Consider the following 24,536-nt stretch of genomic DNA (forward strand, 5'->3'; position numbering starts at 1 on the left):
ACTGGGCAAACCAACAGCCCATCAAATTTCTTCCATAAAGGAATGCAAATCAATAAGTTATTTACATAAAGTGTGTGAAAAAGTTCATTACAAGAATGTAAATATCAGAAGGCTTAGAAAAACTTCAAAAATCAGGGCGACATCACACATCAGCCCAAAGCCCTTTCCAGACTAGGAGTGAACAGCAGGACACAGGTTCCCATTCCCAGGGATGCCAAGTGGAGAATAACTCCTTAACAAATGGGGCTGCCTGTGTTTGCCTAACGAGGTCTTCTCTTGGGTCCAAGCTAAAGCCAGGCTCAGCTTTCAGCTGGGAAATACTGGAACTGTACAAAAGGGGTGATTTGATTTACCAGGTAGGTTCTGCCCAGAGGGTTTTGCTCTTCCAAGGGTGCTTGGGGGGAGATGTGCAGAACCACCCCAGCTGTCAGAAGATTTTTGGGTGGTGTCCCTAGCCCTGACTTTCACTGATGAACCGAGCTTCTCTCTTTGTGTGTGTTTTGTTTTAAATTTAAACAAGAGCCCTTTGCACACTCGACACAATCCATCCACTTAGCACTGAAGAAAGTGTAATTAGACACTTGCAGCACTGGAAGAAATTAACTCTGACCACAGCCCGTCACTCAGACTATTACTTAATAATATTTCCCAAATGTGCAAAGCACTTAGTTCTGGAATAACAGGAAAGAAGTGTCACTTCTCACCCCAGCAGAGCTCGGCTGTGTGCAGCACACAGGAAAACCTCCCCACACCAGGAGGTGTTCTGCCACCTCCCATCACCTGAGGGCCACCAGCAGATGTGAGGGATGTCACTCATGGTCCCCAGTCCACGGCACTGAAGGGCTGGAAGGGAGTCAGGGGCAGTGACCAGCCCCAGGTGCTTGGGTGTGGTGTTGGGGAGGGTCCCCAGGACCAGGGGAGTGATGAGAATGGGACTCCAAGTTCTCAGGAGGCTGATTTATTATTATATTATACGGTGTTATATGATATGATATGATATGATAGATATGATAGATATTATATGATATTGTATTATATTGTATTGTGTTATCATATTATATAGTATTATATTGTAATATATTGTCTTCATATTGTACTATCATTGTATTGTCATCTTGTACTCTATTGTCTTATATTGTATTATGTTGTCTTATATTTATATTGTCATTCATATTGTCTTGTCATGTGTCTTATCTTTCTTGTGTTTCTTTCTCTTCTCTTCTATCTTGTCTTCTCTGTATCTTATCTATTCTCTTCTCTTCTCTTCTCTTCTCTTCTCTTCTCTTCTCTTCTCTTCTCTTCTCTTCTCTATCTCTCTTCTCTTCTCTTCTCTTCTCTTCTCTTCTTCTCTTCTCTATCTCTCTTCTCTTCTCTTCTCTTCTCTTCTCTTCTCTTCTCTTCTCTTCTCTTCTCGTCTCTTCTCTCTCTTCTCTTCTCTTCTTCTCTTCTCTCTCTAGTCCTCTTCTCTTCTCTTCTCGTCTCTTCTCTTCTCTCTCTTTGTCTCTTCTCTCTCTTCCTATCTTCTCTCTTCCTCTGTCTCTATTCTCCTCTCTCTTCTCTTTTCTCTCTCTGTTCTTTTTCTGTTCTCTTCTTTCTTCTCTTCTGTTCTGTTCTCTTCCTTCTCTCCTCTCCTATCCTCTCCTCTCATCTCCTCTTCATCTTCTATTTATTATCTTTGTTCTATTATATTATGCTCTACTACAACTATACTAAAGCAAGAGAAAGGCTCCATCAGAAGGCTTGACAAGAACGAGTAATGAACCCCGTGGCTGACTCAGAGAGTCTGACACTGCTGGCCGTGACTGGCCACGAATTACAAACAATTCACACAGAACCCACCAAGCCTTCACCTGCTGCTAATCAATGCCCACGCCGCATTCCACAGCAGCAGAGCACAGGAGCAGCCACCAGACCATTACTGTTTCCATTCCTCCCCGAGGTTTCTCAGCTTCCCAGGAGAGAATCCTGGGCCGGGAGGGTTTTTCAGGAAATCTCCCGGTGAATTCGGGAGATCTCCTCCAGCTTCCAACACGCCACGGAAACCGCGGAGAAATTGCTGCTTTCCTTCTCCTGCAGGGCCCTGCCTCAGCCCTGCTGCAGGGGTCTGGCCAGAAAGGGATGATTGTGGCTCCTGCCTGTCCCTGTGCTGGCTAGAAAGGGATGATTGTGGCTCCTGCCTGTCCCTGTGCTGGCTAGAAAGGGATGATTGTGGCTCCTGCCCTTCCCTGTGCTGGCCAGAAAGGGATGATTGTGGCTCCTGCCTGTCCCTGTGCTGGCTAGAAAGGGATGATTGTGGCTCCTGCCTGTCCCTGTGCTGGCTAGAAAGGGATGATTGTGGCTCCTGCCTGTCCCTGTGCTGGCTAGAAAGGGATGATTGTGGCTCCTGCCTGTCCCTTTGCTGGCTAGAAAGGGATGATTGTGGCTCCTGCCTGTCCCTGTGCTGGCTGGAAAGGGATGATTATGGCTCCTGCCTGTCCCTGTGCTGGCTAGAAAGGGATGATTGTGGCTCCTGCCCATCCCCTTGCTGGCCAGAAAGGGATGATTGTGGCTCCTGCCCTTCCCTGTGCTGGCCAGAAAGGGATGATTGTGGCTCCTGCCTGTCCCTGTGCTGGCTAGAAAGGGATGATTGTGGCTCCTGCCTGTCCCTGTGCTGGCTAGAAAGGGATGATTGTGGCTCCTGCCCGTCCCTTTGCTGGTTAGAAAAGCCCCATTCATGGGGGTAATTGGGAGGGCAGAGCAAGGGGTATCAGCCTGCTCGCTGCCAGCCCAGCCAGGGAAACAGATATCCCTCACTCTGAGCTCTGAGGGGTGCAGGGCTCTGTTTTCAAACACAAGGAGCTTTGCTGGCCGTGGCAACTTTGAAAAAGTCCTGACGAAGCAGGGCCGGGTTGTTTTCCCAGCAAAAACAAGAGGCCGTTCAAAAAGTGGGGGGAAAAGGTTGGTCCTGTGTGTTTCTGCTTCAGGAGCCAACACAGCCTCCTTCACCTGCCTAAATCACCCCTCACATAATCAGTGAGGCCCTGCCCAGAACAATGAACCTCTTGCCTTGTTGCAAAACCCTGAAAAAAAATGGGTTTTTTAATAAGAACATCCGTGAAGCCTTAAATGCTGAATTGATTGTGAATTACAACTGCCAGGATTTCCCCATGTGTGTGGGAAGAGCTGCAATGTAATTGCTTTCAGCAGAAGATCACTGCAGTCTATAATTAAAATATATGAGATTGCCAGTTTCGAAATATTTAAGTGATTTCATCTGTATTTAGGAGATTGTGTCTCTCTGAGCAGCTCATTTAAAATGATAGTTCTCTTTTCAGTGCATGAAATGGGTCCTGGGTGAAATAAAAGGATATTTTTGTTGTCTTCTCCTTGGTCTGAGGAAGCACCTGGGGGTGGTTGGAGACACAGAGCTCAGAACTCAACAGAATGTTCCAGTCCTGGGGAAATCCATGGTGAAAGCTGAAGTGACACTCTGGAGGTGGAGGGATCACAAAATAAGATAAAAATAAAAATAAAAATAAAAAATCAATATAATAATAATAATAATAATAATAATAATAATAATAATAATAATAATAATAATAATAATAATAATAATAATAATAGTCCTGTAATTCCCAGTGTCCCTGCAGGAGGGAGAGTGTCCCATCCTCCTGCAAAGCTGAGTGAGGGATCTTCGCTCAGAGGATGAAAATAAATAATGCAAGAAGGCAAAGATGATAATGCTGTGGCTGTAATGAGACACAAATGCTATTTTGATGGTTTTCTCTGAAAGGAATGCACCGAGCCCAAGATATTTAATTGAAGATCTCCCAGGCTTTGCAATCAGCACAGCCACAGATGAAGGGAAATCTACTTTTATGTGGCAGAACATGAGTGGTTTTCCCAGTAAAATAAAAAGAAAGATGAAAAAAAGGTTTTAAAGAGGTTTTTTTTTCTGTAAGGACATGGCATGAAGGATCTTCGTTGTCCATGTGAGAGTGGGATTAGATCAGACAAAACCCAGAATTTGGGGTTTTTAGTGGTTTATGAATTCATGGCATTACACTTGTCTGCTTTACACTGAGCTCATCCCCAGGAGCCCTTTGGGAAAAGCTCTTGGGGAGGAGGAAAGGGAGAGAGCCCTGGGCAGTTAAAGATGCCAGCAGGTGGAAATGAACATTCACCTTTTCACACTCTGAAACAGCCTCTGAGCTCTTCCAGAGCAAACACCCCAAGATCAGGGTGCAGCTTTGGAAGCTGCTGAGGTCTTTAAACTACAGAAATGGGATGGGTCAGTGTTGGATTTTACCTCTTTTTGATTTAGAGATGGGCTAACTGAGAGGTGTTTTACAAACTTTTGTTTTGTTGTTAGTCTCCTGAGAAGGCTGAGACCATACAGATGTGATAATTCACACCTTTACAATTAGAAGCTATTTAAAAAATGCTCTACAAATTCATTTCCCACAAGTCAGTCAGCAAAAATGCATTTTTATTTTTTGGCAAGGAAGCCTGGAGAAAGTGAGGATTATTTTTTTTTTACCTGAGTGTTCACAGGGGGCTCTGACCACCTGGGAGGAGCAGGAAATGCTGTGAGGAAACAGCTCCTGTTCCCTCTCGAGGCTGGGAGATGCACAGGACCCCACAGACACCCAAGGCTTGCTGCAGAACACCAGGGGAAAGGCAAGAGGGCAGATTAATCCTGTTTTCTCTGAAAAAACCCATGGTTAATGCAGCTTGGAGGGAGCTGGAGGAAGGGGAACTGCAGAAAATCATGGAAGAAAATCATGGATGAAAATCATGTGGCTTTCCCTGCTTGGTCAGTTGGGCTGGAGGAGCAGCAGCCAGGGTTGCATTTTTATTGTATTTCTTTTGAAAGCAGAAGAAAAAAAAAATAAAAGGTCAAAGAACTGGGCAATGTTCACAGAGCCCGTGGTGATGGATGATGCTGTGAGTGGCAGCTGCTGAATTTGCAGCCCTGAGAGCATTTCTGGAGCTGCTGCAGGGGTTATGTCAGTGGCCTGCCTGTTCCCATGCCTTTGGGATTCTCCAGCCCCAGGCTGGAGCCATGGGCAGGGAACTGGGTGGGGATTGATGCAGAATCCTCTGGAGCAGAGCTGGGCTTGGTGTGGGGACAGCAGCGAGCAGCAGGTGGGAGCCAGAGCATGGAAAGGGGATTTCTGCTGCTGTTGCTGATTGCCAGGGCACAGGTAAGCCCAGGATAACACCAGGAGCTGTGAGGACAGAGGCTGGAGGTGTTCCAGCTGAGCCAAGAGGTCACTCACAGGTTACTCAAAGGTGGAGAGACAACTGGAGGTGTTCCAGCTGAGCCAAGAGGTCACTCACAGGTTACTCAAAGGTGGAGAGACAGCTGGGGGTCACGGAGTGGCAGAGGACCAGCCTGTGCTGCACCAGGGCAACCAGCAAGGAACGAGCTCCTGCTGCCTCAGAGACATCCCAGGGGATCACAGCTCCTTCCCTGCCCTCCCCTCTGCCCAGGAAGCCACAAACTCACCTTTGTCAGCAGCACCCTGAAATCTCAGTGCCCCTTTCCACCTGCCTGGTGCCTCAGGCTCACTTGATGGGACAGGAGCATTTCTTCCACCGTGAGCTGGGCACCCCAGCAGGCTGATCTCTCAGGGTTAGGGACATCAGCTTGTCCTTCCTCCTCTCCAAACTCATTTAGGGTCCAAAGCATCTGGGGCTGCATTTCTTGCAGATCCTGGCAGGCATTTTCTCCCCTGGTCCCAGCAGCAGCACTGATAACCAGCCCTGCAGAAAGTGCAGGAACATCCCCCCTTCCCTGCACTCCCCTTTGACATCTGCTCTACATTTGCATCCCAGAAATTAGAGAACTGAGTTATGTGGAATTACAGAGCTGGAGTATGGAACTGATTGGGTACTCAAGCTAAATAAGATGAATTTAAAGATCTCTCCAGGAAATTGAGTGGAACACCCATTCTGACATGGGGTATTAAATATTATAGTCGTGCAGTTGCTCTTTAGAGCCCGTTGGCATCGAACATCTGGGAGCACCATTCAGAGCCCAAAGAAACTGAATACCTGCTCAAAATTATGCTCATCAGAGCTCAGAAATTAAAATATTACTGGGTACACTCCGAGCCAGCCCTTCCCTACAAGGCAGGGCTATTAAAATATGATTAGCTGAGCCCTATCTGCCCTCGGAGCTGTCAGGCACCATTACAGCTGAGAGGAGCTCGGTGCAGCAGCGCTGGCACAGCCCCTGCTCCAGCAGCAGCCAGATGCCAAAACCTGAACCTCGCTCACCCCACGAGGAGGGGACATAGAAACAATTAAAAGGAGAAGTTGGGGTGGGGGTCTCAGAGCAGAGGTGGCTTCGGGCTGCTCTTGCAGCTGAAATCTTGGATGTTTGGGGTTTTTTCTGATGTGGGAAGAGCTCTGCCCTTCACTGCCTCGAGCGTGCGCTGCCTCTTCATCATCACCCAGCACAGAGACGAGGATTTCTTGCTGCCACAGCCCGATGCAATCACAGCTCCCTGTCCCCACCGTGGTCACATTTCCAGAGCTCTCCGTGGGTGGTCAGGATTGCATTTCCCCCCTCCTTGCTGGGGAATAAAATCCAAACCACCATAGAAAACCTGCAGAGACTGGGCTCAGGTTGGGATAATTACCACCCTCTCCTGCTCCTGGAATCTCAGTGAGATATCCACACATCTGCATTTACAGACATAAAAAAAATCGGCATGGTGTGATTACCACGTATATATATTTATTTTTTAAGTGTGGCTACACCGAACCAGACACCCGAGGAAGGAGCAGCTTTGCAAAAACAAGGCAGAAATGCGGATTTTTGTTGGTTTTTTTTTTTTTTCAGGGCTGAGGCCAGGCGAGGTCCGAGGTCCCAGCCCCGTGCTGCTCCCTAATCCGTGCAGAATTCCCGCAAAAGCCGAGGCAGCGCTGCCGGCCCGGCCCGGCGGGAGCCTGCCCGTGTCAGGGCTTATTACCGCGTGTTTTCACACTTATCCCCAAGGTGTTGAACTCGCCCCCAAGGTTAATTAGTAATTTATTGCCCTGTCATCAGTTCGAGGCTACTAATGGCTTCAATTTAGCCCCAGGGCTTTTGGTTTTCTTTTTTTCTTTTTTCTTTTTTTTTTTTTTTTCTTTCTTTTATTATTTTTTTTCCTCCTGCCTGCTTTGGAGGATCTGCGAGCTGAAGCAAATGGGAAAGGGGTAAATCTGCTTGGAAAAGTGCCTGAAACAGGAAAAAGCTGAGGATCACAGAATGGGTTGGGTTGAAAGGGACATTAAAGATCATCTGATCCCAACCTCCTGCCACGAGCCAGGGAATTCTTCCCCAAGGAACATCTTTTCCCCCTTCTCCATCCCTGGGAGCAGCAGGAGTGGGATGTGCCTGGGGGATTCTGGGTGCCAGGCTCACCGGGATCCACAGGGCAGAAACTGAGTGATTTTAGGGAAAAAAGGGAGGATTAGATCTCATCAAGAATACTGGGGGGGGGGGGGGGGGTTCTTTCAATTAACAAACAACTCACTCTGGGGAGGGATCCCCAGACCCAGAGGGAAGCAGGGGCTGTGGGATTGGGGATTCCTGCCCATCCCTGTGCTGGGATGAGCCAGAGCAGGCAGCAGGGTGGAAAAGTGCAGCTCTCAAAAGGAAAAAGGTTTGACATCTCTTTGGATTTGGATTTCAAAAGGGAAAAAACCTCCAGCTTGCACCTCCACGCACATGGATTCCCAGAGCAACATCTGCTGTTCCCCTGCTGCTTTAATTTATGGCCATTAACTTTAGGGCTAAGGACAGTTTATGGAAAAAAACACCTGCTTTCCCCTACTCCCGGGGCAAGGGTGGAATTTGCTCTGACTCTGCATCCTAAATAAAGCTCCCTGGTGATTCATGCCACGGCTCTCACACACACATGCCTTATGTTAGAGGCCCTGTCAAGATGCTCGTGCCCCTCTGGAGCTGGAGGACTGTGCACAGAGCTCAGTCATCCCCAGGGGAAATCTGAGCCCTGAGCCTGGCTGGTGATGGCCAAAAAATCAGATTAGTTTGGTTTGGAAGGGACCTTTAAAGGTCTTTTAGTCCAACCTTCCTGCAGGGACATCTTCAGCTAAATCAGGCTGCTCCTCGTTCAACCTGACCTCGGATTTTGGGGCATCCACCACCTCTCTGGGCAAGCTGTGCCAATTTTTTATGGCCTTAATGTGGGAAACTCCTGCCATCCATTGTCCAACCTCTTGCAGGAAGTCCTGGGGAGCTCTGTCTGCATTAAGGTCACTGCAAAGCCACCAAGTTTTGCTTCCAGCTTGGATTTCTACATCCCAAACCCATCCCATCCTTTCCATCTTGTCTCCAAACCCACCCTACACAAGCACCAAGCTCAGGCCAGCCCTCCTTGTGCTTTCTCAGCCCTCTGACACAAATCCCTGGCTCTGCTTCTGTCATTGCAAAAGATTGGCTTTCCCTGATGAAGGAAAAAATAAAAAAGAAAGGTAAAAAAACAACAAGGAAAGAAGGAAAAAAAAAAGGAAAAGAAATCAAAACGAGACTTGTTGGCAGCAAACAGAAGACAAAACCTGGACACTCATCCAAGCTTGTGTTTGGAAGCTGATAGCCAGCACTGGGCAGCTCCAGAGACCCCCCAGTGCTGCAGACACCCCTCACCCAGAGCAGGGGTCCCACACAGGGCTGGAGCCCAGGTTTTCCCCCTTTCCCACCTTCCAGCCCCAGCCCTGGGGCAGATTTGGCCGTGCTGGGTTTTGGGAGCGAGGTGGGGCTGCCGGGGTGGGGGGAGAGCCTGTGACTAATCTTGTAACCTTTCCTTCCAGGGTTTAAGGGAAGCGAAGGCTGTTTACAATAAAAGCCAGGGATGTTTTTCATCCTTCCAAATGGAACAGGGGTTCTGTAAACAGAGGAGCCTCAGACACAGCAAACACCTGCTGAAGGGAGCCGGCTTGAGGAGACACACGAGAGCTCCTGATGGAGCCCCTGGTGGGCAAGTTCAAGTTGAAGAGCAGAGCACAGATCTGCTGCTGGGGGGAGGCTGGGGTAGGCAAAAGCATTAGCAAAAATCCCCTGGTTTTCCTTGGGAGGTTGTGGAGCAGGGAGAGATTTCTACCCCCTGGACTGAGTTTCGGTCTGCTCGCTCCTGGGCAGTTCCTCAGTTGGATTTTTGGAGCAGGGAAGATTTTCCTACCCCCTGGACTGAGTTTTGGTCTGCTCGCTCCTGGGCAGTTCCTCAGTTGGATTTTTGGAGCAGGGAGAGATTTTCACCCCCTGGACTGAGTTTCGGTCTGCTCGCTCCTGGGCAGTTCCTCAGTTGGATTTTTGGAGCAGGGAGAGATTTTTACCCCCTGGACTGAGTTTTGGTCTGCTCGCTCCTGGGCAATTCCTCAGTTGGATTTTTGGAGCAGTTTTTCCTGCTCTGTGGTGTCACACTTGCAAGGAGGACCCCGGTTTGGGAAGCTATGGAATAACCTGTCAGAGCTTCCCCCGGCTCCCCTGCAGCCCTTGGCTCAGGTTTCAGCCCTGCACCAAAACATGTAGGCTTTGATTTCATCCAAGCTGCTGTGGCTTTGAGCTTTTCCCAAACTAATCAAATCAAACACAACCTTGCTCACATAATCCTGCAGGCTGGGATGGAAATCAGCAGCTCCTCTGGCTTCAGCCGTGTCTTGTGGTGGTGAATTCCAAGGATTAATCATGGATACCTTCCCACAATACAGCCTGCACCATAGCCCTGGTAATTACTGACCTGAGGGAGCTAAATCAATCTCACTGCCTTTGCATTTGCTTTTTTTTTTGTTTTTCCCCTCAAAGTTTGGTCAAAGCCACCCAGAATTGTGTCAGAGAGCACCTGAGAGCCACCCATGGGTCTGGAATCGTGGAATGCCCTGAGTGGGAAGGACTCCATGAGGATCCCTCTCCCCTGAGGAGTGACATTCCCCATGAGCTGACACAGGAGGAATTTCCAAGGCCATTGTTCACAAGCCCATCCTCATTATGACTTCTTTTTTCCTTTTCCCACCCCTCCAAGAGCCAGGCAGAGAAATATCCTCAATTCCAGCAGGGATTTCTCAGCTCGGATAAATCAGCCCAGCCCCACCGGTGCTGTGGAGCCTCTCCAGCTTACACCTACCCCAGAACCTGCTCTCCCATAATTTATATCCTGCATTTCCCTGGCTGGGGATGAGGAAGGCTCCATCAAATCCCTGTTTATCTGACATCCCATCCCAGAGGATGAGCCAAGAGCTCGGCGCCCATCGGAAGCGCGGCTGATGAAGTGCAAAGGGAATCGCCGCCTTCCGTGGCTGTAATTCTTCCCAAAGCTTTGCTTCCAAAACATTTTTCCACCTGTTACAAGGAAAGCTGTCCTGCTGTGCCTGGGCTCTGGCAGTGTGTGCTGACAGGCTGTGTGTAATGTCATCTCCCTGCCTCCAGCCCTGCTCCAGGCTCGGGAATTCAGCAGGCAGGGCTGAGGATGGTCTGATGGAAAGGGAACGAGGTTTTGGTTTGTTTTGTTTTCAAACTTTGTTTTGTTTTCAAACTTTGTTTTAAGGGCTTGGGTTTGCTCCTTTCCTGGCAAAGAGGTTGGCACAGGTGGTTGGTTACCAACAGGATTTAAAGGCAGGCTGTCCTTCGGAGCAGTGTCTGTGGTCCCCTGGTGCCCAGCTCACCCACTGCAGCCTCTGCATTCCCTTCCCACGAGAAATGCCCAAGGTTTTGCTCCAGGTGCATTTCCTGTACCCTGTGAAATGAATTGATACTCACAACTTCCATGGGTTCAAGGATTAGAGCAGTGAAGGTCAGAAGACATGTCATAAATTCATGGAATGGTTTGGGTTGGTAGGGATTTTAAAGCTCATCTCATTCCAACTCCCCTTCCAAGGGCAGGGACACCTTCCCACCATCCCAGGCTGCTCCCAGCCCTGTCCAGCCTGGCCTTGGGCACTGCCAGGGATCCAGGGGCAGCCACAGCTTCTCTGGGCACATGTGCCAGGGCCTCACCTCCCCCACAGGGAAGAATTCCTTCCCAATATCCCACCTATCCCTGCCCTCTGGCAGTGGGAGCCATTCCCTGTGTGCTGTCACTCCAGCTCCTTATAAACAATCTCTCTCCAGCCATTGGAAGGCTGCAAATAGATCACCCCAAAACCTTCTCCTCTCCAGGCTGAACAATCCCAGTCCAAGATGCTCATCAAGCCTTGGCCACAGCAGTCTTTTCTCAATCCACTCCTTTATCCCTTCTCTACCAAAACATCTCTATCTAAGAAGCAAATAATGGGAATTTTGTTCCCTGGCCCTGCATGTGAGACACACTTTCTGTTTCTTGGGGTTTTTTGTTGGCTTCTTTTGGTTGCTTTATCACTTCTTTTCTGAGAAACTCTTGGTGTTGGAAAGGAGAGAGTCACAGAGCTGCTAACATTTTCTCTTTATGAAGAAATGTGGCTTTTCATCCTTAAATAATTATTCATCTTGTTCCTTAATATAGACTCGATATAGCTGCCTTGCAGTGTTCCAGTAACAGCCAGGCACTATCTCAGAATCGTGACTCATCTTCTTATCCCAAACTATCCCTGTTCCTTACAAAAACACCCAGCTGAGCACTCTTAAATATTTATGTCATCCCCAGAAGAGAGATAGGACTGGTATCAGCAGATCTGAGCCCAGGCTCACGTCCAGGTTAAGAGCCCAAGTTCTCTGCTCCCCCTGAGTTTTTAAGAAGGGTCAAACCTGAGCAAACCCAAAATTTGCCTCTTGGCTTGGGGCTCTTCAGGAGTGGGAAAGCAATCCCATCCTGTCCTGGTGTTTTCATTTGGATGAACTGAGCCGAGCAAGGAGGGGAATCCAGCAGAGCCCCTGCAGGCTCAGAGCTCCCATGGGGCATCCTCAAGGGACAGGGGAGTGGCTGGGGGTCCAACACCTCAGGACCAGCAGGAGAACAGGGCTGGGGGTCACCTCTGAGCTCCTAGCCCGGTGTTGCAGGGTTGACCTTTGGTGGATCGGTTTGGACCCCGTTTGATCCCACTTCCCCTGGTTTTGTAACATCTCCAGAGGCGCTGACGCCGGCCAAGGCGTTCCCATGGATACGCGGGGAAAGGCAGGCAGATGAAACTTGGATCTGGACAAGGCTGCTGGGATCCAGCTTGTTGGCTTCAGCTCCCCTGGAACTCACATCCAGCTTGGGCAGGGAGAGCAGCAGAGCAGAATTCACGTGACTTTCTCCCCTTTCCCAGCCCATCCGTGGATTCCTCGCTGTCCCAGGAAACAACCATGGTTCCTAAGGCTCCGTGCTCTCTGTAATTCCACACTCTCTCCCTCCAGGTCACTTTTTGGCTGCTTCTTCTGCACCTCCCCGAGTCCAGCATTATCTCTGCTGGTTGTTTCCAACCATAACACATCCTGGACTTTTGTTTTTTTTTTTTTTTTCACTTTCCAGATAATATCAGAACTTCTTCCAAGCTGCTTTGTCCTCCAGCCAGTACCTTTTAAAGCTGACAGGAGATGAGTGTGACTTGTATCTCACAGGGCTGGCTTCCCACTTGAGGAATGTGGGCACAACACAGGAGTGCCAAAGAATTATACATAAGACAGAACTGGGCAAATGCAAAGACAAATTTAAATAAACCTCGGTTCCAAACGTGTCAATGCACTGGTGTTGATGGCTGGGCTGGTGGAAATCCAGGCTGGATGTACAGACTAATAAAACAAGAGCAGTCACAGCCCAGAATGAGATAGCTGCTCCTCAAACTGCTCCTTACAGAGCCCTGCTGGATGGATTGGCTGCCCTTGGACTGAGCTCCATGGTCCTGTGTCTCTCCCTGGTTTCCACAGCCTGACCACCAGGATCTGTTTCCACGGGCTGAACACAGAACCAGGTGATGTAACCCAAACTCAAGCACTGAGAGCAGAGGATCTGCCCCAGCCCAGAGGGTCCCCGCAGGAGCTGTGCACAGCCCCAAGGCTGGGCAGGCTCCAGCTGAGCAGTGCCAGCCGCTCCGCTCGTGCCAACCCCACCACAACCTCACGGCTCTGCCTCTCTGCCTTCACCTTCCTCCTCCAGCTCCTCCTCCCAGCACAACAGCAGCAAGAGCCCGGCTTGGCTCTGGTTCCTGAGCCCTTGGACCACGACACTCAGCTTTGTGAGACCTTGAGCTGCTTTTCCACAGCCCCACTCCCACCGAGGGCCCCGTGTCAGCTCCTCAGTGGCTGCGCTTCCCCCTGGAGCCACCGAAGCCAACGGAGCTGAAACTCGTCACCTGACTCACTTGGCTCTGGACCTTTGATTGTGGACTTCAAGGAGAAGAAACTCCAGCACTCCATGACTTTTTCCTGACCCCAGAAGAGCTGAAGTAATAAAATGTTCTCTGGTCATGTCCAAATCCCACAGGAGCCCTCAGTGGAAGAGGCCACGAGCGTGTGCAAGGTACAGAGCCCGCGCTTGGAGACCACGGCCCGGCGGCTGAGAATGTTAATTGTTCTCCATCGCCCCCAGTGATTTTAACATTTCATAATTCCTCCCCTGGCTGACAGCTGGATTCTTCCTTAATTACAAACCCGTTGGAGTTGAAAAATCAGACATTTCCTGGAATTTAAACAACCAATTTTCCACCCGTCAGCATCCAACAACGCAATCCTATGGCTTCATTCTGGAAAAAAGTCATCAGAGCACGCCGGGTAAACGCGGGGGAAAAGGGATTTTGGTGACTTCATACATCCAAATGCAGCATTCCTGGATCTTTGGATTCCATTGGAAGGTGGGAATAGCACTGGCAGAACCACAATCCCATGTTTCCAAAAGGCAGCGAGTGGATAAATACTGCGGGTGGATCTTTTAAACGCGGAGTTGGCGTCTGACTGTGCAATTATTCCTCTCTGCCTCAGGAAACACATCTTCATTCAGAATTATTGCAGAATAAATGTTGATTTTTTTTTTCTTCCCCCTCACCGTTTGCCACAGGATTTGTTCATTTTCTCTCTGCAGCACTGAGGCAGTGAGGAAAAGCTGCAAGCTCCCAATTCTCAGCCTATTGAAAAGACAAAAGGAAAAAAACCCTTGGACAGCTGCTGGCCTCCAGGAAACTCCAGGACTGGAGACCCACCGTGCTGCATCCTAATTACATCCTTGGGGAACAGCAAAGAGCCCCAAACACTCATCCAGCAGAGGTAGAAACTGCAACACCACTTGACAGGACATCTCAGCTGCTTCTTTCTCTTCCAGAGCCCACAGTTTGAGCCATATGGGCTTTTATTTTATCTCCTTTTTTTTTATCAGTCTCTATCTCTTGTGGTCATGGGAAAGAAATAACCCTTCATCTGTAACTGATTAACGAGGTTGGTGCTCGAGTTTGCAAGGAGCCTGAAATGAGAGCTGGTGGAGATCTGAGGAGCCTGTCTTGCTCCTGTGAACTGTGTGCTCTGACCTCCTGGAGGGATGTCCCTGCATGGACTCTTTGCCTTGACTGGGAGAGGACAACTGCAAATGGAAAAAAAAGGGAAAAAAAAAGCAACATCGCATACCCAAAAATGACCTTTGGAGCTGGGACTGCACAAAAAAGCTGCCCCAGCTTGGAAACCTTGAGGCAAGGGCTTGGAAGTCCCTGAGTCTGGGGCAGTTGTGCAATGAGGGCTTTCCAGAGGAAGCAATTTTATTTGGGAAAGCAATCCTGGGACTTGGAGTCCTGTTTGAGCAGTGGAACTCGAAGAACGTTTGCGTTTTGCATCGGTTTGGGTTTGTTCTCCCCCTGGGAGCGGCTGGGTTTTCCCCATCTCGTCCCATTCTCATGGTTTGGTCTATTTTGGCATCACCCCAGTTTTCCTGGCTTTTCCTGGTTTTTTTCCTGGGGCTGGAGGGTTCCATGGACAGCTCCTTCCCCCTGCTGTGGGACACAAGCTGCCCCCACCTCCTCGGCCAGGGCTCTCAGGGGAGGGGATGGAGGAGCAGCAGGGGTTGGCACTGTTGGGGACATCGGGCTGAGCCCAGTTTGAAACCTCTCAGCTCAGAGCATCTGCAAAGCCCGGCCTGGGGGGATGATGCACTCGGGGGGGCCCGGGAGATTTCCCCATCCTCGGCTCATTTAAAGCAGGTGAGAAGCTGTGGAAAATGCTCTGGAAACAGCACAGCTCCTGGTGGGAGATGATTTGTCCCTGGACAGCCGGAGGAGGGGATGCCAAAGGCGTTTAAAAAGCTCCTCTGGCCTTCAGCAGGGAGAAGGGAAGCCAAGGAAGAACACCTGTTCCAAGGAATAGGAGCAAGCCTGGAGAGCACTTGGAAAATGGACTTGTCAGGCAACTTCAATGGAAATGTTATTCCTGAGGTTTGTTGTCAGATTTGTGCACGCCTAACCCAGAAACCCCCAGCAAAAAACCAAACCAAAAAGTGGGATAAAAGCCCTGAGGGTGAGCAGAAAGAAGAAATCCCACGTAGGTCACTACAGCTGGGGGGGAAATCTTTTTGGAAATAACTGTTTGAGCCATTCTCACTTTTTCTGTCAGCATCTCAGCAGAGAATTTATTCCATCCTGTTAAACTGGATCTGGTGGGAGTAGCGCAGCCTGTGGAGGAAAACCAAGGATGCCAAGGTAAATCTTCCCCCAGTCATTAGTGCTGGGAAGGGCTGGGAAGATCTTTAATAATAAGGGAGGCTGAAGAGAGATGTCTGTTTTTCATAATTGCACAGTGCTCCCAAGACAGCTGTTCAGCCATCTTGAAAATCAATGTTTTGATGCCCTTTGAACCTTCTTTTCCTGTTGAGTGTCTCTCCTACAGGTTGCTCCCCAGGATGAAAACAATAAAAGCAAATATATAACAGTAGAGGCCTGAGGTTAATGTCTTTAACAAGATAATGTTACTTAAGGGAACTGTAAACCAAATCATTCCTAAATTCCATTTGTTCTTTGCAATCTAGGATATATTATGAAACCATATGTGTGCCTATGGATTTTTTGCAGGAACACAACTGCATTTTCACGTGGTGTGCTCCAGTATCCCAGTACCACACGATTTGCTGACAATTATTATTATTCCAACTATTAATCCTTCCATTAATATCTCCCTCTTGCAGCTGTGCCTTAAGGAATCACAGCCTGACATGTCTGGCTGCGGGTTAAATGTGCAAGATCTAAACAAATTTGCACCAGGTCGTTTTACCAGGAATTTCTTTCTTTGGATTGAGTATCACAAGGAAATCCAGTCCAACCAACTGGCACATGCCCTTATTATTTTTAAATTTTCACCAGTGAAGAGCTTGCAAAAATTGCTTCAAGCTGCCTTCCTCGTGTGTTTGGGAACTTCAAAGGAGAAAAGCAAACAGGAAAGGGTAAATAATCCCCTGAGCACATGTGCTGGGTTTTACACCCACTGGAAATTCCACCCAAGACGTGTTCAGGTAACCCTGTCCAGAAATTCCTGCCGCAGGATTCTCAGACATTCCCTGCAATTCAATTAGCTGTGAGCAAATTTGATATGAAATGAGACTCTGTTTCCCTAGGTGGGAGTTTTTTGCCTTGGTTTTCAGGGAAATGGGAGCCACAAAGAAGTGCAGAGCAAAGGAGCGAGTCGAGTTTATTTAACTTTCTATTATCTCCAAGGCTATAAAGCCTGGAAATGAAACAGAAACAGAATCCTACACAACATTCTGGAGCTTGTCCAGAAGAAATCTAAGGACACTTGTTCCTGCTGATGTCTGCACCGCTGGATTAATTTCCATTAGGCCAAGGGAAGGAAAATCCCTGCCAGTCACAGTCACTGCAGGATGGCAAAAATCTCCAATTCTCCTGCCTTCAAATTGCAAACTTGCACAGAAGCAATGGAGGCAAGAATTTAATCACCATGAAAAACCCTGAAAGCTTGGGAAATACTGGCCTGAATCCAAGGTTTTCTCCTCTTTTCCCCCTCCTGAGGCTGTCAGGAATATTTGGCTTCCTGTCTGCCACAGGGATCAGGCAGAGTGTGAATCAAGGACTTCAAGATGGAAAAAACAAAATTCCTTGCCCCTGTTTCTTGCCTGGATAGGTTTAATCAGCCCTTTTAATTAACCCAGCCTTCCCACACCATTCCAGCTGCTCCTTAATTGTCCAGATCCTTCCTTCTGACCAGAACCATTCCCAGGACAAAACTACATTTTCCCAGCTCAGGTTGCACCTGCCTTCATCCATGTAATGGGACACAACAGAAAATGCTGCTGTTTAAACCAGCAGACATTGTAATTCATATTTATTAAAGAGAACACGTTAGCAAGGGGATGATTTTCCTGGTAGCACTTGTATTCCCAGAAATAATATCTTCTGTAGTGGATTAAAGGAAATTAATAAAAGAAATAATAAAGGAAAATTACAACAACATTCAACGTCTCTCAGCTTTTTTACACTTGGAGTAAATCTTGAATTATAATTTGGAAAAAAGAGGATTTGATAAACATTTAATTAGGTGGCAGATTAAGGTCATAAGCAGCAATTATTCATTATTTCTTAGAAGCTGTAAATTTCAAATTAAACGTTCAGGCTGTGGTTCTAAAATAAAAATAATATTTATTTTACACTTCATAATTGCAATTAAAAAAATCTGGCCTAAGGATGTGTTGGGTACTGAGAGCACCAAGTCTAAAAATCTACTGGGAAAAGAATGAGAAATTTTGAATAAAAATCAGCTAATTTCTATCTAAAAGCCCTTGAGCCCTTTTGGCTCTCAGCTGGTTTAAAGCTCTTCGTGGTTTGGTTTTTCCAGGGATCAAATCCTGCAGCTCTTTGCTGTGTGTTTGCCAGTGAGAAATTTTCACTCTGGAAAAGGCAGAGAGATTTGGGATCCCTGGAGGTGGAGACACACGGATTTGGAATGCCCGTGCCAGAAGGACAAACTGACACTCCATCCTAACAAACATATTCCAAAAAGAAACATTAACCTCAACCTCCCACCAACCAAAGTTATTTTTAGATTTTTTTTTTCCCTAAATTAAAAAATAACCACAGAAAGCCCCCAAAATCTTTTAATCTAATCTTGGCTATATTGCTATATTTTCCCCTTCAATGCCTGAGGGATACCAGATTATTTATAACAGGAAACCTTTGATTTCAGAGCTTTTATGTTTGGGGTTTGACTTTTTTTTGCAAAGTTCCAACTCGCAAAACACTGAGTTGTTGGGTTTTTTAGGCAAAAAAAAAAAAAGCAAATTGCAAAGTGCATCCAGGGCTGATTGTGCTGCTGGAGCAGGATGAGCTCCATGGGAAGGGCTTGGATGGTCCCACCCTTTGGAGAGCAGCATCCCTGGGTGTTCCTGGCAGGAATGGCCTGGACACAGCAGGGACAGACACACTTAGGGTCCCCTGGGGGGTTCTCCTTGCCATTAGCACGGCCAGTGTGAAATCTGGCAGGCCCTGAGCATCTCCCTGACAACAGCACGGCCAGAGGGGCCCCCAGCCTTCCCAAATCCATGGAGAGAAATTTTCTCCCTGATTTCACAGCTCAGAGTCAGGCCATGAGAAGCACGTGGATGGTGCCATCCCATTTTTCCTCATTTAGGGATTTTTCCTCGTTTATGGGTGTAGGGAAAACCTGTAAATTCCATGGGGAAAGCCCAGCTCTGCCTCTTGGGAAGGCTCAGCTCCTCTGCATCGCCCTCTCCAGCCTCCACCCAGTCTGGCTTAGCTCTGCCAGACTCATCCCAAAGAGGGTCCTGCTCCATCCCTCCTCCCTCCATTTATTCCTTAATTCTGGGATGGATCCCAGGAGAAGGAGCCCCTGCCTTTCTGAGTGACAGGTGTCAATCATGGCAGGTGCAGACACAAGGTGTGCTCTTATTTTCAGGAAAACTTTCCCTGCAGGACAGAGCCCAAAGAAAAAGCCATTCCTGACAAAACTTCAGCTGGATGGAGGTGATTTCAGGAGTTGGATCCATAACCAACTTCTGTGAAGAAACAAATTCCTCCAACTTTTTATGAGAACCAAAACTCTCCAACTTCCTCGGAGTCCACCACTCCCACTTTCTTGGCAAATTAAAAAAATCTTCCCTGATGCCTTGTCCTTTTGAGGGCTCAGATTAATTATATGTTTATCATGAAAAATCAAATTTTAAATCAGAATTTTCTTCTTTAATTCATTTAATTATTATTAAACTCACCAAAACCAAAACCCAGTGAACATTGAACAATGTGAGTAAAATGGAATGGGGACAGTTTGTAAAGGTCACCATCAGAGTCTAAGTCAGACCTAGAAATGTCTTTAATAACAAAAAAATCCTCATGTGGTGAAACTTTTCGTGCAAGCTCCAATGCTTAGAAAAACAGGAAAGTTTCTCTGCATGGTTTTTTGGGTTTTTTTTTAAAATATAAATATATGCATGTGTAGATTTAATCAGGCCCTTGCAGAGGGTAAGATCAATGCCAGGCTCAGCTTAGGGGAGATAAATCAGATTTCTGCACACAGAAATTTTCCTCTTGTTGCCTGCACAGGTTAAATGGGATTTCAGTGAAGGTATTTAATCAGACCCTATATAAATTCAGCACTAACAGCTTTCCACTGTCCCATTTAATCCTGCCCTAATTACAGCTATGATAAAGGAGGTGATAATGGTTTCCCTCTTGCTGGCAAGAGGAACAAACTGATTTTACTCTGGTTTTGCCAGGCATTTTCCAGGAGGATGGGCAGAGCCTGGCTCCAGGCAGGGTCTGGGCTTGGTTGATCTCCTGAGCCCCTCACTGGGATGAGGAGGATGGACAGAGGAGGCTGAAGAGAGGAAATCCATGAACCAAGAGCACATCCCTGGCTGCACCATCCCATACCCATATCCCATTATCCCATTATCCCTTCTCCCATCTCCCATACCCCATACCCCATTATCCCATCATCCCATTATCCCATCTCCCATCTCTGACCCAGGAACTCTCTTTCTTGCTGTTTACTCTCTCCTATCCATGCTCTAAAACAAAAAATAAAAAATTCCAGTGTTTTTTTTCCATCACGACCAAACTGGAGCCATCAGGCGTGTCCAGGAAAGAGGGAAAAAATTCACTGACCTGGTTGAGTGTAAAACAAACATTTTTAGGACAGGACAATGCTTTCATTGCTGGAGGCTGGGTAGAGAGGCAGGGGACAGGGAAGAGGTGACAGAGGTGGGATGTGGTGGGTGGGGATGTCACTTCTCCCATCTCTTTGAGGTTCCAACCGCTTCAGCCACAGCCACCAGCCAGGAATCCGAACCCAGGGGGTGGAACACATCTGGGGGGATCCCTTGGAACTCAAACCACTCAGAATAATAGTAATAATAATAATAATAAATAATAATAATAATAATAAGAATAAGAAGAAGAAGAAGAAGAAGAAGAAAGAATGAAGATGAAGAAGATAGATAAGAAGCAAGAGAAGAAGAAGAAGCAGAAGGAGAAGACGCAGACTACAGACGGACCAGCCAGCGCAGCCGCCGCCACCGACGCCACGTCCGGCCGCCTCCGCCGCCGCCGCCGCCGCCGCAGACTCCGCCGCCGCCCGCCTAGCCGGCGCAGCGCCTCCGCCGCAAGCCGCATCCCCCCATCACGCAGCCGAACCCAGAAGAGAAGAAGAAGAAGAAAAGAAGGAAAAGAAGAAGAGAGAAGAAGAGGAGAGAAGAAGAAGAAGGAGAAGAAGAAGAAGAGAAGAAGAAGAAGAAGAAAGAAAAGAAGAAGAAGAAGAGAAGAAGAAAAGAAGAAGAAGGGAAGAGAAGAAGAAGAAAGAAGGAAGAAGAAGAAGAAAAATGAAAATGCTGCCCTGAGCTCTGGCAAAGCCATTCCTTGGAGAGTTGAGCTCTTTTCTTTGCCCGTGAAAAATGATGGTTCCCCCTGCCTCTCCTCTCCCTTTAATCCCAGCAATGCTGCATTTATTCCAGCTGACCATGGACTCTCCTTCTCCTCTCCCTCCCTCTCGCTCCAGAGCATTAATAAATGGGAACATTTTTCTTACTTCCAGAGACATTTTGAAAGGTTTCAAAGCAAATTCTCTGGAAGCCCAAGCAGAACCCACGCTTCCCCCCGCAGCATGTCCAGGGAGAGGATTCCAGCCAGGAGAAATCACCGTGACCCCATTCCCCTCAGGAAAAATAAATCCCTTTTCTCCCCTCTGAGCTGCTGCTCCACATGGAACAATTTAAGCCTTTCCTGCCACCTCCAGGCACTGAGGTTGGTAATTGAAATCCTGAGGATGGGAGTTGGCTGGTGGACAAACAGGGAATTGTCATTCCTTTGGATCTGCCTTGCTTTTGGATGGTTTCACTGCCAATTGATCTCTGTTTTCACTAATAATTAATTTTTTTCTCTTCCTCTCGAGCAGGGCAAGGTGTTAGGAGCGTTACCCTTTGGAATTCTCATCCCACCCTGTGTTAAACTGCCTCCAGGCTCCAGCCAGGAGACTCCTCCAGGGAGGGCTGAGGGAACCATCTGGCTTTTTCTGGAATGCCTGCAGTGCTCCTGCTCTGTGCCAGGAGGGAGCTGATCCCTGCCAGCTCTGCCAGGAGGTCTTCCAGGATGACTGACTACCAGGAATTGGATGGACCTGAGCAACCTTGTGCAGCCTCAGAGCTGCTCTGGCTCTGACGGCCCAGGAGAGCTTCAGAAGTCCCTTCCAACCTCAATTATCCCATGGATTTCACATTCTGAGCCTCAGTCTCAGCCTGAGACGGTCAAGCCCAAAGGCAGGCTCTGATTTTATGGAGTGGAATCAGAGAAATCATGGAATGGTTTGGGTGGGAAAGGACCTTGGAGCTCACCTTATCCCACCCCTGCTGTTCCACCATCCCAGGCTGCTCCCAGCCCTGTCCAGCCTGGCCTTGGACACTCCCAGGGATCCAGGGGCAGCCACAGCTGCTCTGGGAATTCTATCCCAGTCCCTCCCCACCCTCCCAGCCAGGAATTCCTTGCCAATATCCCATCTAAACTTACTCTCCTCCAGTGGGAAGCAATGTCCTCTGTCCTGTCCCTCCAGGCTCTTGCAGAGTTCCTCTCTCCATCCTCCTCGTTGGCCTCGAGGCTCTGGGAGGCTGAAATTGGGTCCCTGCAAAGCTTTCCCTTCTCCAGACTGAACAACCCCAATTCCCAACGCTCCAGCCCCAAAGGGACTCTCTGTGTTGTGAAAAAAAGGATTTAAAAGTGAATCCTGAACCAGAAAAGTGGGAAGGGGGAGGCCAGGAGGAACCACTCAGGTGGTTCCAGATACCAGAGGTGTGGAGCTCCCAGACTTTTTCCAAGGTCCTTCCAAACACCCCCAAAGGCTGAAAGGAACCAAAAACCCCTCCAAAGCACATCCATGCCTAAACACAGGAGGCTGGGAGGTACCAGGGGGCTCCAGGAAACCCTTCCAGCCCTGCTGCTGTGTTTGTGAGCAGCCTTAGGCACCTCAAACAGCGTCGGTTGTGTGAGCTGTACCAGGAGAGGAGCGAGGGAGCAGCACAAATCCAGGGAAACTTGGCTGGAGAAAAGCACCCAGGCACGTCAGGATGAAGAAATGTCCTCCAATCCATCATCCCTCCTTGGAGAGCCCTGGGATCCCTGGCATGGAAACACAAAAGGAGAAGATGGGAACAAAAATTGTCACCGACACCCGCTGTCGTTTGCCTTGGATTTATGCTGATGGCACAAAAATCTCCTCACCCTCCTGCTCCAGGCACAAACCTGCAGGGAATATAAATGATATCCCAGTTAAAACCAGCTGGAAATTATTCCACCCACATTTTCCTCCTCCCAAGACACCAAGATTTTGACCAAAGCCAGTTTAGCTTCCCTGGACGTGGGTTTTTATGGAGGCTGTTTTTCCTCTTTTAAATTGGTGGAGAAAAAGAGGGCGACCAGATAATTTCTGCTGCAAGGTTTCCTCTTTCTTGTTGCTTTGTCTCTCTTTTGATTTGAATTTGAACCATTTTTGGGCTGATCTTTTTTGAAAGAGTGGAAGCATCCCTCAAAATCTGGGCAACGGGAAAGGAATAAAAGGAAAATTGTGTGGAGATGAGGAAACCTAGAGAGATCAGGGATGGTTTGGGGTCCTGCCTGTGGACACATCTGCTCAAAAAGAACTCCTTAACCCATGGTTTGCATCTCCTCCACCTCTGTGCCTTGATCTACCCGTGGGGCAAGAAATTGTGCCTCAATTAAGGTAAAAGCAACCTTAGGGAAGGATCTCCAGTCTGCCACAACATATCCCAGGAGGAAACAGCCAAGATGTTCTGGACAGGGAGAGCTGGCTTTGGTGCTCCCAGCTTTCTTCCCCAGTTCTGAAGTTCTCTGGGATTTGGACTCTGGAAGTTTTGATGCCATTTTAGGGAAAAAAAATCAGCGTCCGCACATCTAAAAAGCCACAGGCAGATTCTGGTTCTCTGCTCTGTGTGTCCCACCCCAGTGAGCACTCCTCCAAATGTAAATAAAAACAGCTTTTCCTCTTCTGACTCGTCCCATGGAGCTTTCCTTGGGCCTCCACGTAATCCGTGGGATTTCTGCAGCATTTAGTTTTAACTCAGTAATTTGTATGGCTGCCTGAGGTGCTTCCAAACGTGCTGGAGATCAGTTTTGGTCTCTCCCCAGCTGCCTAATTAAAACCATGGAATAAAAGAGTTTGGCTGAGGTGACTTTGAATTCTTCTTTCCTCCTCCTTTTATTTTTTAATCAAAAGGAATCTTCGGAGTCAGGGGATTATTCCAAGCAGCCCCTTGGAGAGGGCACCTGCTGGAAGTGCTGCAGAGGAGTGGAGGAGAGTTTTTTAGACTCAGACTGAGTGCCAAAGGTTGTGGCACACACAGGAAAAACCAAACTGCTGCTGGTCCTCCTCTCCTTGCAGCATCCCTTTGGGAATGGCACCACGAGGAAAAAAAGATTTTTTTTTTCCCCCCTTCCAAAGCCTTAATGAGGATTTTGGAGCCTCTGATGAGGGAACAGCCCTGGGGGAGAAGAGTGGGGGTGACAAATGTGCTCGAGGGAATCCTTTGGGGAATCAGCAGAACCTGGGAGCAGGGAGCACCTTCCCACCCCCAGAGGAAACCTCCAGCCTGCTGCAGACCCCTTGATGGGGAAAGAAGAAGAGGCCAAACCTTCCCCTCAGCTCACAGAGAGTGAGTCTGGAAGCCTGTGAACAAGAAATGACTTTTCTCCTTGTGGCGTCCGTGGAGCCAAGAATCAGAATCTGGGCCTTGAAATTGTTTGGTGCAAGAACTCCCAGCCTGCAGTTTGGGTTTCGTGGTATCTGGCTCAGCATGTCCACCTCCTGTGGATCAAAGCCTACATGGTAGAATTAAGCAAATACAATCAGTGTAATGTGATTCATTCTTGTCCTGCTCAGCAGATGTTGGAACAGATGTCAGGTAGAAAAAAAAAAAAGAGTCTGCTGGGGAGTGAGTGTGTGATTTTGAATTAGTGCATTTAAGAGAAGGGAGTGTCTTTATTAATCCCATTTAAGGTGAAAGAGAGTATTTATGGCTTTGGTTCCTGGGAAATTATCCTCCCTTTGCCTGGGATTGTGGGCAGCAATCAGTGGCTCCCTATCAGCAACAGGGCAGTGCTGGTGGGCTGGGATCCTTTCCTATCCCCCTGCTCAGCCTAAACATCAGAAACAA

This window comes from Serinus canaria, chromosome 11 (genome assembly GCF_022539315.1).
Source record: "Serinus canaria isolate serCan28SL12 chromosome 11, serCan2020, whole genome shotgun sequence".
Taxonomy (NCBI): Eukaryota; Metazoa; Chordata; class Aves; order Passeriformes; family Fringillidae; genus Serinus; species Serinus canaria.